Raw genomic sequence first — 15,230 nt, forward strand, 5'->3', positions numbered from 1 at the left:
CTTCAGAAAAGGACCCATTATCTTCTGTTCCAGCAGTTTGTCCTCATTTAAAGTCCAGTTTCAGTCTGAAGTTGCTCCAACTGTGAGCAGAAGATCAATGGAGTCAGTGAGTCTTTAAATTTATTTTCCATCTGTTGCATTCCGGAGCGACTTTGTTTTCTGTACAGTCAGACAAAGATCCAGCAGGAAGCAGGAAACTGTTGTTTTACTTCAGTAAACTGCAAAGATGATGTGTCAGCATCCAGATGGATTAAAACTGGACTCTGAAGCACATTTACTCTGCAGGACACTGAGTCCTACTTATTGTCCTGCAGGTGGTTTTAGTCTGAGGAGAGAAAAACTTTCATTTAAAGCAGAAACTTCATTGACCTCATAAATATTTCAGTGAATAACAAACTGCTGCCCTACCTGATGATATTCTCATAGGAACTGCCTCTGGTGATTCTGTTCTATTTTCTAACGAAGGCTGAAAAAAATTAAGGACATAATTCAGTTTCATTGACAAACTAAGTGTTGTCAACAGTGAACACACAAGACAGAAATAAACTTACTTGACAGAGAATGGCTGAACTTGTGTTTTTTCTGCTATGAAACAAAACAACAAAAAACATCTTAATAGTCTTCACTTAGCAGAAAATATTCTCATCCAGCAAAACCATGTTAACATTTTCATTGTTCTGTCATCCTCACCTTCTCTGAAAGACATTTTCTTCTTTCTGAAGTAAAACCAATAAACTAATCCAGCAGACATTAATAAAAAAAGTAAAACACAGGGGATGGTGACAGGTACTGCAACATTTGAACTTTTTTCTCCACATTTAGCATCAGTAGAAGAAGTTCCTGGTTTTATTCAGCTTAAGGTTTATGGATTCACATCTGTAAAGACAGAAGGACATTTTACAGGAAAATGTTCAGATACAACAGATCTCTGCGTGTAGAAGTCAGGAGGTCCTCCATGTGTGATGTAAAGCTCACTTACTGAGTATGTGACTGACAGATGTAAATGTTCCATCTGAAAATGTTCCAGCGCTGCAGTCAGAGCACACAGTGTCTGTGAAGGCTGTTCCTGCACAAAACCAAATCATAGATCTGTAGAAACCACTTCAGAATCACATTATGATGAAGGACTCAAAGTGTTACATGATGAATGATGAGCAGACAGAACAACAATCCAACAGATTTAATCAGTTAATCATTCTGCTGAGGAGAAGATCAGACTGGAATCAGCAGAAGAAATATTAAAGGACAAATCAGCAAACATTCATTAATAAAGTCTATTTTAGCTGCAAGAACCACAAAGAATCTTTGGTAAAACTGTGTTTTGTGGTGAATGTGAAGACATGGTTGAGGCTGGTTCAACACAAAAAGAGAAAGAAAAGATCAAATGTGTAGATGATGTAGTTTTACCAGCTGTTGGTCAGATCAGATCATTATTTATCTTCCCTTTTGTCTAATTCTGGTGCTTCTTTACTCAAATCACAAACTAAATGAAACTATATATAAGGTCAGGACTCCCCTGAATTTTATGCTGTTCTCATTTAAAACTTTACCAGAAATACCAACCTGTTTGGTTGATGGATTGTCCTGGATGACAGATTGTGTGTTTCTGTGCTGCTACACAGTGTTCCCCTCTTGGATCAATACAGTAGAATCCCTCAGTGGTTCACAAACTGATTTGATGTTGTTGACATGATGTCTTTACCTTCAGACCCAAACCTGTCGGGAAGATCGAAAGATGCACAGAGAACTTGAGAAAATAGATCATTTGGATTTGATTTCAAGTAACTTTACATATCAACAAGTAGACATTTGATTTTTGGGAGTTTGGTCTATCATTACAGCAACTAACACAGCAGCTCATCATTGTTTCATAGAAATACTTAAAGAATCTGATCCTACAGTCTTTTCATGACTTTGTTTCTGCACAGAGTCTGTCATTTCGGGTCAATCATGTGTAATAAACTTCATCAAACTGCGTCTCTGTGATGACTTTGTTACATCATATTCAGCAGCTGCCTCAGTTATTATAGAGCAATAACAGAGGAACAAGCCGTAACCAGCCAAGTTTCCACCAGAACATCTCTAAAAAAAATCAACAAACCTTCATCACAGTTGGTGCAGTCAAAACAATTTTTCTGCCCAGTGGGTTTATCCACAAAGGTTCCTTTGAGGCAGGGCAGACATGATGTCATTCTGAACTCTGTACAATCAGTTTTAACTCGACTTCCTGGTGAAAACAAAACTAACAAGTTAGTTTAACACAGTCCTGCTTCCTTTTAACTAAACTCTCATACAGTTCATGTTGCCTGCTACACTGTTATCCCAAATAGATGAAACTACACTGTAAAAAAATCTTAATTTTACAGAAAATAACTCTCTTAGAACAGCTATTAAATGACAATAATAAGCTCTAATTAACTTAAATGCAGTTCTTGCTATAAAGGTTAATGCTCATTCTATCAATTTAAAGCTTTTCCTCATCATTTTAAGCTAAATTTTATTAGTTTATAATTTTCTGTACTTTCATATTTAAACTCTGTTATTATATTTTGAAAATAAACAAACTTTGTTTTTATTATGTTGAATGCATTTATTGATATTATACATTCAATCTGAATAAACTGAAATAAAGTGTTTTTAATTCAACAGCTTACTTTCTGTGTCTTTCAAAATAAGACAGTTTTGAGCCTCTGACACTTATTTAAAGAGGCTTAATGGTAATTTAGGTCAAAACTGTCAAATTAAAAGTTTGACTGCAGATTTTAATTACATTTCTTGAAAATGTTTGATTGTAATATTTGAAGGAAAATACTGTAAAATAAGTGTTTTTTTCCCAAAATATATAATATAAATGTCTACAAATGTATTGGTTTTACACTTAATTTAAATTAATATATTTACTGTTTTGTTAACTGTCATTTGACTATTTTAATGTGTGTTTTTTACAATACAAAGTTCACAAAATAAATATTAAAAAAAATAGTTTACTTTTATTTAATCTTTTTTTTTTATTTGTCAGATGCATGTTCTAGGACAGGACGTCACATGTGATGACCAAAACATCCAGTTGGATCTTACCTGCAGGACACATTGGACAGCATTCATTCCCTATCTGATATGCTGCTGGATGACATGTTAGAGTGTGACCAGTGAAGACTTTCATCATGATGATCTGTAGAGATAAGAAAAGGTTTTTCTATGTCAGTGAAGCCTCAGGTGAAATTGAGACAGAGAAGAAGACCTGAGGTGAGGTGATGATGGTACAAGAAGTTACCTGTTATCAGACAGAAATGCCAACTTGTTACAATATTTTTCCATTTTTCTTCACTTTAACTGATTTACGCAGGAGAGAGAATTAATTTTAATTTTGGCCAAATTTTCCCTCGACAATACCTCGAGATCAACATATCCGCCTGACTTAAACGACATTTAAAGGATAAATCTAGTATTTTTTAACTTTGGCATCATTTCTCTGCTTTCTCAAGTGTAAAATGATTAGAGGAAAAAATGTTTGGGATTGGTCAAGTATTAAAAAAGAACATTTTTTCCGACAGCCGCCAAACAGCTGCAATGTAATCTCATGGGTTATTATGTTTGAGTCAAAGTTGAAATGCTTGTTTTTGCCATCGACAGGCTCAGATTGTGATTATAAGAACATTACAGATTTGGTTTCCTTTACAGTCAAATGTGTGTCTAATGTGTCACAGAAGAAGAGTTGATTCATCCAGAGTCCAGAAAGTGCATCATGATACCCCCTAAAACATGAAAAATATCAACTAATTGTTTGTCCTCTTTTAAAATTGGGACAATAAAATGACTTTGCAAAGCTTTCACAGACTACTTCCAGGGTGGGACACTGAAACTGTGGTTAGTTGTGCTACAAACACATGAAACTCTTCTGTCCATACAGAGACCATCATGTTTGCAGAGAGAATGACTGTAATGATGTCAGAAAGTTGTTCTGGTATCAGTGCACATGAAAGCATGGCAGGATAACGACAGAAACAATCACTCAGTGAGCCAGTAATGTTTAAAAATGTCCCAGACTGGATTGTAACTGTGTGGCTTTTATCTGTTCATTTATTTCCACCCCCATTTACACCCAAGAACATGATCCAATAGAGGACAAGTTAGGAAACACTGGTGTTATCCTTTATGTCAACACAGACACACAGCGAGGCCAACATAGTGGATTTACTGAGGGGAAATCAAATGATGTTTAGAATACATGTTGTCTTAGTCAGTTTGGTGGATTCAGCTGTCTGGACCCTGAAAACTCCTCCTTGGTTCAATCACAGCAGCTTGACATCATCATTAATCCACTAATAGAGCTGATTAAACAACAAGTATTGCTCTTCTCGTAGCACTAATTGGAGCTTTTTGTTTTATTGAGAAACTGCTGTTTATTGTCACGATTAGAGACAAAACAACTCAATCAAGTGGATGAACCCAAAAGTCAGAAAATAAATAAATGTTTCTTTTCCATTTTACGAGTTTTAAGTTTAATAATTGCTCTGTCTGGCACCAGCTCTACTCTGCTATTCAGCAAAGTTGTAAGTCGTGCATAAACCAGCAGCAAATGCACAGTGTAACAAGTCTACCAAACTATAGATACATGTTTGTTTAAAAAGGTATAAATCATGTGTACTAAAAGAAAGATTATACATATATATATATATATATATATACACACACACACGTGGACAAAATTGTTGGTACCCCTCAGTTAAAGAAGGAAAAACCCACAATTCTCACTGAAATCACTTGAAACTCACAAAAGTAACAATAAATAAAAATGTATTGAAAATTAAATAATCAAAATCAGCCATCACTTTTGAATTGTTGATTAACATAATTATTTTAAAAAAAACAAACTAATGAAATAGGGCTGGACAAAAATGATGGTACCCATAACTTAATATTTTGTTGCACAACCTTTTGAGGCAATCACTGCAATTAAACGATTTCTGTATTTGTCAATGAGCGTTCTGCAGCTGTCAACAGGTATTTTGGCCCACTCCTCATGAGCAAACAGCTCCAGCTGTCTCAGGTTTGATGGGTGTCTTCTCCAAATGGCATGTTTCAGCTCCTTCCACATATGTTCAATGGGATTCAGATCTGGGCTCATAGAAGGCCACTTTAGAATAGTCCAACGCTTTTCTCTCAGCCATTCTTGGGTGTTTTTGGCTGTGTGTTTTGGATCGTTGTCCTGTTGGAAGACCCATGACCTGCGACTGAGACCAAGCTTTCTGACATTAGGCAGCACATTTCTCTCCAGAATGCCTTGATAGTCTTCAGATTTCATCGTACCTTGCACACTTTCAAGACACCCTGTGCCAGATGCAGCAAAGCAGCCCCAAAACATTACTGAGCCTCCTCCATGTTTCACCGTAGGGACAGTGTTCTTTTCTTCGTATGCTTGGTTTTTGAGTCTATGAACATAGAGTTGATGTGCCTTACCAAAAAGCTCCAGTTTGGTCTCATCTGTCCAAAGGACATTCTCCCAGAAGCTTTGTGGCTTGTCAACATGCATTTTTGCAAATTCCAGTCTCGCTTTTTTATGAGTTTTTTTCAGCAGTGGTGTCCTCCTTGGTCGTCTCCCATGAAGTCCACTTTGGCTCAAACAACGACGAATGGTGCGATCTGACACTGATGTACCTTGGCCTTGGAGTTCACCTTTAATTTCTTTGGAGGTTGCTCTGGGCTCTTTGGATACAATTCCAACGATCCGTCTCTTCAATTTGTCGTCAATTTTCCTCTTGCGGCCACGTCCAGGGAGGTTGGCTACTGTCCCGTGGGTCTTGAACTTCTGAATAATATGAGCCACTGTTGTCACAGGAACTTCAAGCTGTTTAGAGATGGTCTTATAGCCTTTACCTTTAAGATGTTTGTCTATAATTTTTTTTCGGATGTCCTGGGACAATTCTCTCCTTCGCTTTCTGTTGTCCATGTTCAGTGTGGTACACACCTTTTCACCAAACAGCAGGGTGACTACTTGTCTCCCTTTAAATAGGCAGACTGACTGATTATGAGTTTGGAAACACCTGTGATGTCAATTAAATGACACACCTGAGTTAATCATGTCACTCTGGTCAAATAGTTTTCAATCTTTTATAGAGGTACCATCATTTTTGTCCAGGCCTGTTTCATTAGTTTGTTTTTTTAAATAATTATGTTAATCAACAATTCAAAGTAATGGCTGTTTTTGATTATTTAATTTTCAATAAATTTTTATTTATTGTTACTTTGTGAGTTTCAAGTGATTTCAGTGAGAATTGTGGGTTTTTCCTTCTTTAACTGAGGGGTACCAACAATTTTGTCCACGTGTGTATGTGTGTGTGTGTGTGTGTGTGTGTGTGTGTGTGTGTGTGTGTGTGTGTGTGTGTGTATATATATAGGACATTGCAGAGTTTGTTCAAGCTGACACTTCCCCAGTGTGGTTTTTGAGGTGTTGCAACGATACTGAGCCCTCTAGAATATAGAACAAACATAAACTGCCTGAAGTATCGAAATAGCATCTGTAGGTGAGAAATAGAGTCTCTCCAACACATCTGTACTGCTGTCGTCCTGTTAAACCCATAAAGACGTGTGATGATGATCTCTAACTACAGCTGAATTATGCAGGTATTGAACATGCAACAACTGCTCACACATAAGTTATACTTCATAGGAGGAGTTACAGAATGAAACTGGATAAATCAATATGTACATTTGTTTGCAATAATACTGTTGAGATTCATGAACTATTTCTGGAATGTTTATAGGAGTTTACTCTAAAGTATATAGCATGAACCAAAACCACATTCAGACCACATTTAATGATGACTTATAGAAACACCAGCAACAAGTCACACACAGTCTGATTCATTCAGTCATATGAACGTTGTTAAGATCACATTTGTGTGACAGTTGTCAGCGTGGCTCTGTTAGGGTGGAGTGATCCCAAAGTTCACAATATACTGAACTTATCTGAACCTCAAAGGTCAAACAGGTTAAAGTCAGACGTCCTCCTACTTTACTGCACTGCCAGAGATATTTCTGGACCTCAGTCTAACATCACCTTCACCAAACTGTCTCCTCCCACCTCACATGATGAACACAGCAGCAGCTTCAGTTCCTGATTTTATTCATGTATGTGGAAAATCAGAAAGAAAAAGTCAGAAAATGAAGTAAGAGTACAGAAACATTGGAGATCAGATGAAACCTGATGAATAAATGACTGATTGTCAAATACAAAGTTGTTTTACCAAAAATGTTGCAGGTGTCAAAAGTTTTCTTCTCCAAATCATTTTTTCAGGAGGAAAGTTGTAGTTTTTCTTGATCTGAAGACACCACCTCACTGAGAATTGGGATTTGTTGAGTTGTAGCTGCAGGAAAACATCTGGAAGCAGAAAGAAACCAGATCAAAACTGTTCTAACCAGCAGTGAAACCTGTTTACTGTGGGGAACAGAATCATTGTTAACCTGCTTAGCACCAGATTTGTGCAGGAAAAGAGTTTAAAGTGTCAACATGCAGCTGCAGAGCTGTTTAGAAGCAGCTTAATGTTTACTTCTCTTTAGTCAGAAATAACAGAGTTCATTAAACCATGATGAGCTGCTCAAAGTTCACTTTATTTTAACTTCTTCTGTTTGTTTCCTTTCAAAATTCCTTTTCTAACACTGATAGATGTTCAGATGAGCCTGATTCAGGAATAAATCTGAATGTTTCTGGTCACAGAGCAGCGTGTGATTATTAGACTGATCTCTGGACACAAACTGTTTTTATCAGCTCAGACTTCTGATCTTATGATGGCAGGTTTTACAACTCTGAAGGATCAGAGGTCACAAGAGAAGTTAATCTGATTACAGTTTAACAGAATGTGAACTTCTTTCCAGTCTTCCTCCTCAACTGAACAAACCAGTTTTCTACCATTAACAGTCTTTCTATTGCTTATAAAACTCTGAAACAACTGGTGCCAGTGTTCAAGGTTACCAGTGTGATACATTCACTGAATCCCTGCTGTCACTAGAATAATCTCAGGATTGTTCTGCTTCATTTCTGTGACACAAGAGGTATTGGAAACAGTCCTGGACTCTCTTTAGACCTCAGTCTGTTCTTCTGATGGAGACACAGAAACTGATCATATTTATAAATTCTCTCTGATGTCTCTGATTTATAAAGTTGTTCAGTTTTCATGTTACAGGCCTCAGCCAAGTTATGCGTCGACACAAGACGTGTCCTGGGAGACAGGAGACGTTAGGTGTGATTACTCAGCAGGCCGCAGCCTCCAGGTCTGCAGACACATGGTATTGCTGCTGTAACCATAGACTGGAAAAGCTATGGAAGAAAGATACATAAAATATTTATGCAATTGTGACAATATATTTATAGGCGTAACAAGCACAAGAGGTATTGGATCAGTTTTCACTCACAGTTTTGCAGCTGTTTCTCACTGATTCTTAAGTTTTTTAGGTTCTATACTAATCTGACACTTAAGGGGTTAATCAGACCAGGATAGTGTGTATTTAATAATACAACAGATATCTCAACTGGAACCAAACAGTTGGAGTCTCAGATCAGGGTGGGGTTTCTTTGTCTACCGTCATTCACTGTTTATTTCTATTTAAAGATTATTTTCTTGGTTCTTTGCGGCATTAAAATCAGCTCCACTCTGCAGGTTCCAGAGTAAAACAGTCAGATGCTGCTGTTTTCTCTAGTTATTCTAAAGAAACACGTTAACAGCTGCTGTGAATCAGGAAATTAGCTCTGAAGTCTGAACACGTAAAGTAAATAAAACGACATTCTGCTGCAGTTTTCTGCACAAACGGAAACACCGAGAAGTTCTACCAACATTATAACAACATACGGAATATACAATATACTGATTATAGATACTTTAACAAATAACATTGTAGTTTCAGACAGAAATTCAGGACTCTTACCGTCGATGAGACAAAACATTTCCGTCACGGCGCTGTGAGTAGTTTAAGGACCATCGGAAATATGATATCCATTCATTATCTACACCGCTTAATCCTCATTAGGGTCGTGGGGGACTGGAGTATATCGTAAACATTATATTCGATTTAAAATAATAAAAATATGATGACAGCTAGTGATGGTCCTCTGATACCCGAGGCTTCAACACATGCGCGGTAGCTCATGAAGCAATCGTATCGAGCCACTGTGCCGACGCTTGATTTGGTCATGTGACTCGTGACGTTTGAATCACGTCAGTGACGTTTGAAGCACTCAACTGCTTCGAATCACCTGATTGGTTCGGTTTGTTTTGTGAATCACTCGGCGGGATTGAGTGTGTTCCGGGATAGGAGATCCCAGAGTGTCGTTTATTTGACTGACTTTCCGCAGAGTAGGTTGGTTTTGTTGCTGCCGTTCGTTGCTTTGACAGTTAGTAGTGTATAGCTAGCTAGCTAGCTAGCTAGATAGATCTGCAGCAGGAGCCAATCAGGAAAAGGTCCTGTGTATGGCATAATTTCCATTTGCTGCCTGATATCAAGGTAACTGCGACTGTTAAAAAAACGAAAAGAGTGGAAAGAAGATCTAAAGATGGCCATAACATCAGAGGACTGGGAACTGATTTGCACCAAAGCCCACACTCAATCAATCAATACCTGATTTAAATTGCTATAATACAAATGGTTGTTGAGAACATATACTACACCACTTAAATTAAATTAACAGCAACATCCCAGATTTATGTGTTAAATGTAATGAGGCAAACGGAACTTTATACCATTGTATGTGGGATTGCCCAAAGGTTAAAAAAATTCTGGGGGAAGACTTAAACAATAGAGAATATTATTTCTAAAAATATTACAATGAACCCTGCTCACTTTATTTTGGGACTTTATCCAAGGTGACATAAGTACACCAAGAGTGAGCGTATAATAATAGATTCAAGCCTCCTGCATTCAAAAACATTACATTACAACATTTTTTGGGAAAAAACTTGCATACCAAGATTAGTAGACTGGGTGAGGCAGATGTTAATAACCTTTCCTCTAGAAAGAGTGACACATATACGAAAAGGGAGACAGGATTTGTTTGAGAAAGCGTGGGGAACCTTTATTGCTTTTTTGAAATCCATGAATTTAACAGATGAAAGTGATGAGGTGGAATGAACAGTTGTGATGTAAACCTCGTGGAACTGCCAGAATGAGAGGAATGACAGGATTACCTGCTGTTCTGTATAAACTACTGTATTTATGTATTTGCATGTATGAGAACATGTTTATTTCATTTTTTCCCCCCATCTTTTTCTCTTCATTTCCTTATTTTATGAGGATCTGTTTAACGTGCAAGTACCACATTATGGTTAAAAATATTTGCATAACTGAGTAAGTCTTGTAAGGTATACTGCAATGCATATATGTACCTGCATACAAAAACTGTTAATACATTGTTAAAAAAAATCATATCCAGTTACACAAGCACACCCTCTTTACCAATTAACCCAAGACATACTTTGCCAAAATCCATAATATAATCTGTATTTGCACCAGCCTCATGTGAAAATTGCATCAGTCTGTACTTATAGAGTACATCTCATGAATGTAGCAGCACCGCTTAAATGTTTCATAACACAGAATATCAGTGAAGAGTATATAGGGTTACAGACAGACATGGCAGATAAGAAACAGGCTCTTCAGTAGTTATTGTCATTATTATTGCTGGTAATATTATTATTATTGTAGCCACTAGAACAGATACAATCATCTAATGTAGTGAAACAGGAACGTGCATGGCGAATCAAATCCAAAACAATCCATGAACCAATCAGAAACATGAATCAATTGCACTTCATTTTATTGACCACTAGATGTCCTACTCGAGCACTGAGTGTCAGTGAAGCCTCGAGTAATGAAGCAGGTATTGGATAAAGTGTTGAAGCTTCATCAAAGCCTCGATCTCCCATCACTAATGACAGCAACACGACACGTTCAGACAGGACAAAGTGCTGAACTGAAGTGTGGAAATCCCCAAATCCCTCCACAGCTCCTCCCACAAGTCTTTACCGACCATACAGAACTGAGGTTTCCTGTGCTTTTTAGGACCTATTCGTCTCAGAAGCATTCATCAGTAGCCCTACAGGTATGATAAAATCCACTTGCACCGTTTTGAGGTCTGAAAGGAATATAAATGCAATATTGTTCAATATTGTCCTGAGACGGCAGTGATTGGTGTAAAATGTGTCGCTCGTTGTGTGTCGTAGTTCTTGAAGACTGCGAATGTTTACAGGAACATCACGAAGTGTGTATAGCCGACACAAGCAATGCTATCACGGTAATGTGTGCTGAAAATGTAGTGGTGGAGGTCACTAGAGGGGCGCTGCAGGAAGAGTAGAGAGTCAATTATTAGTTCAGATCTGGGGAGAAGCCCCTGACTGCAGCCCGCAGATCGGGGCGTGGCTCAACGTGGGCGGAGTTAAACGTTGACTTTCGTTCAGTTTAATTTTTTTTTAGAAAAAAAGCAGATAACAAACATGACAAAACAACTAAAGTCATTTTAATTTGCAACTTTCTGGCTGTAAGAAACACTAAAAGATATCAAGAGGAAAAATTGTGGTAGTCAGTAACAATCACTTTTTTAGACCAAGAGTGACTGGAAGTTGTTGCTGCAGCACACCAGTTTGCTGATTTCCAACCAAACCAGCTTGTTGCTCATGCAGACTGTGGATTTGGTTGTTGCTGCTGGGCCAAATAAACTTGGTTTTGATGCTGCTACTGCAATTTTTCTCATCCCACGTCAGTTTGATGATCATTTGCAGAACCAATCTGGGATATCTCCAACAATTCGTGATGATTGACCCTCTTTGAAAAGTCTGATAATCCTCCCCTTTGTTTCAACTGACATCTCTCATGTTGGAGTCATGATTCATGTCAAGCCACTTGGTGCAACATCTCTCCAAGGTGTGATCACTCCTTTTAAACTGCAGACTAACGAGCACATTTAATCTGATATGGGAGCTAGTTTTGGGAATGAGAATTTATGTGGTGATTCCATCATTTTTTTCCTCAGAATTGATTCCATAATTTTATCCCTGTGCTTGGTCTAAAAAAGTAATTGTTACTGGCTACTACAACTTTTCCTCTTGATATCTTTTAGTGTTTCTTACAGCCAGAAAGTTGCAAAATAAAATGACTTTAGTTTTTTGTCATGTTTGTGATCTGCTTTTTTACTACAAATTAAAACAACTGAACGAGCGTCCTCCCAGACTGGTGATTCCATCATTTTTGCCAGGAGTTGTAATACTATAGCCGACACAACTTTTTACTTGGGTTCAACTTTCACCTAACTCAAACCCTGTCTAACTAGGGCTAGCTGGACTGAAACAGTGAAGTGAAATTTGTGATATATAGCATACATAGACACATTTGGATTTTTTTGTACACTGAATTATATCAGCTACATTAAAGGAGATCAGAGACAGCAGCAATGTCTCTGCCATTGATACCTGACCATGCATGGTTATTCCTGGCTGATAACACAGATTTCTTAAACTTTGCACTAACGACTTTCTTAAAGTGTCACTAATCCACTCAAGGATATAAGACTGAACTGACAGTCAATGCTACATGTCTTTCCTCAAATCAAAGAGGGCTCTTAGCTTGGCCTTCATTCTACATAACTGAAACAAAAACATAATCTCTGATCTCTGTATAGAGACTTTCTGTATATGATTATGCCAGACATAATATATCAGAGTCTGTACAACTCACAAACCATGTACATTTGTAGGGGTCAGATGTAATGAATTAAGCTTCAGCACCGTTGAACACAACTTTATTCTTTTCTGTCAAAAGCACAAAACACCTTCATGTTTCTCCTGTCAATGATTTCTTGACAGAATGTCTCATAGTCTTCCTGCAGACTAAAAAGAAAAAGGAACGGTTCTCTGAGATCAGCGGTCTCCTCTTCTTCCTGGCCATCACAGACACACAGGAGTTCCACTGCCCTCACGCGTTGCTCCTTGGCCATGGTAACAACTTGGGGAAGGGAAATTTTTCCCTTGAAAGTTCTGGTCCCACACTACCGGGCTGCCGCCATTGCATCCCTGACCAAAGGATTCTCCTAAACAAAAATAAAGAAAACAGTTATTTAAGTAAAGGCTCGGAGATTGCAGAAAACACTGAAATGAGACTACCCATCTCAGGCAATATACCCCGTTTCCTGTTCCCAGTCCTGTTCTCAGCCTCATCTAGAAAGGAAACAGATTGTGGTGTATACAGGCACAGTGAAAACGCAAGATTTAAGTGGTTGATTTTAAGTACACAGAGAAATAATGACTGCTCTGTGACATGGAACCTCAACAACCTTGATGGATATGTGTGAGACAATGCTGGCTGGAACAATACCTGATGCTTCAGTGGCAGATTCTGAAAGCCTAAACATTTTCAGGGGGACTTCAGCCACATCCTGAAATAAGTGGTGGGGATCAGTCTTTGAGCAATAGTTTCACTATATACTTATCACATGACCTCTCACCTGTAGTTTTTCTGCTCTCGTTGCATTTTTCTTTGCTGCAATGTCTCTTCTTCAGATCTTGGTGATTTAATGACAACAAACATTCACAATGAAAACATTCATGCAGGTCAGATGACAGTGAATACAGTAAAACGTGATTTAAAAGAATCTGGTTTAAAAGTGTGATACTGAGGGCGCTTACAGCATGGGGAAGTTCTGCAGGAGAACAAGACACCACCATCTTCTAATCTGCAGCATGTTTTCCTGTGAAGAAGATTAAAATATGTTTCCAAAAATAATACCTTCATCGCTACAGTCAAGCATAACGTGTCACAATTTGCACAAAACCTCACTGAAATCACAACTGGCCCCCATTACAATGTACAGAGATACTGGTTAATATAATATCATGCACATTCTGTCAGGATACAGTTTTTCCAATACAAAGAGTGTGTTTTAAATGCAGAAAAAACATTTTATAGATGTCATCGATATAACATACTGAGTAGTTCTTACCATCAAAACAAACACGCCACAGTTGGTGGAGCATCTTTGCAGTGTTTTAATAAAAGAATGGCAAGGAAATAGCAAATGTTAGCAAATGCAATGTAGTAATGTCTCACCTGAACATCATTCACACCAAGCTGCCTCCAAGGGCCAGGAGATAGGCTGTGAGCAATGTGCCTGGTCAAAGAGTAAATAAAAGTACAATAAACCATTTTAAAGCAATACTTGGAACAAAGTTGGAAGAGGCTGGAACTTCAAATCAAACGTTTTTGTAATGGGCTTAAACAAACAAAACATATGGTTCTGTTTCCATCTGCGTAGAATAATGTAAAAATAAATAAGAATAATGTAACAATTACTTCTATCCCTCACAAACACTCACTTTTGTTGTTTGTTTGGAACATCTTAATGCATTCAAATAAAAACAGAAGCATTTATTAAACAAACAAAGGACAAGTGGTTTAAAACAGAACTACCACTGTCCAGGAAGGATCTTGGAAGGTGTCCTAAAAACCTGACTAGATGGACTCTACTCTCATCTCTCCAGCCGCTGCCACAGAGGGGATCTAGAAAGAAAATCTCCCTAGCCTGTGGCCTCAGTATCTGTTAAATGTGTTCAAATATAACCACACACATGAAGTTATGGAATGTTTCAGAAATACTAACAAAGCTGCCATGCATTTAATATACCAAAAAATTTAAATCAGCAATGAGCAACTTTGTTGTGTGAGGTCATAATAGAGGAAGATATAAATGTATTTACAGAGTATCCAGTGTCCAGGTACAAATACTGGAAGCAGAACCCACTGGAGACTGGCTGCATTGTCCTGTAAAAAGATATCAATAACTGAATATGAAATGCTCAAACTCCACTACAAAAGCAAAACTTTTTAACAAATTACCAGCAGGTGATCCATGGGGTTTGTGGATGATGGTGGAAACCATGTGGCAATGACGCGGCTGTTTGCAGCAAACACGTGCTCTATTCTCTGTAACAGAGATAGATAATTGAACTATACTATCCAATCCATTTGAATTAATAGTTTTGTAAACCTTTCATTTTAGCTGAAACTCTTCTATCACACCTGACACTTTTCTCCAGCCGTTCCAGCCTGCCTGTACACACTTCTTCACCTCTTTTCCACACTCTCCATTGCTCTGGACTGTTGACCCTAAGTACTTAAAATCCTCCACCTTCTTGATCTCTTCTCCCTGTAACCTCACTCTTCCACTTGGGTCCCTCTCATTCACACACAGA

The 15,230-nt window shown here is 37.9% G+C and overlaps 1 protein-coding gene across 1 annotated transcript in view; it reads right to left on the bottom strand.

Moving 5' to 3' along the window:
* Positions 1 to 998: 998 nt before the first annotated feature.
* The window catches only part of LOC127534434 (tumor necrosis factor receptor superfamily member 14-like), a 162,335-nt gene continuing 148,103 nt past the window's right edge, over positions 999 to 15,230 (bottom strand). Inside the window, exon 6 of the transcript XR_007942611.1 lies at positions 999 to 1,066. The gene's annotated coding sequence lies outside the window, so the exon portion shown is untranslated. The remainder of the gene's footprint in view (positions 1,067 to 15,230) is intronic.

This window comes from Acanthochromis polyacanthus, chromosome 6 (genome assembly GCF_021347895.1).
Source record: "Acanthochromis polyacanthus isolate Apoly-LR-REF ecotype Palm Island chromosome 6, KAUST_Apoly_ChrSc, whole genome shotgun sequence".
Taxonomy (NCBI): domain Eukaryota; kingdom Metazoa; phylum Chordata; class Actinopteri; family Pomacentridae; genus Acanthochromis; species Acanthochromis polyacanthus.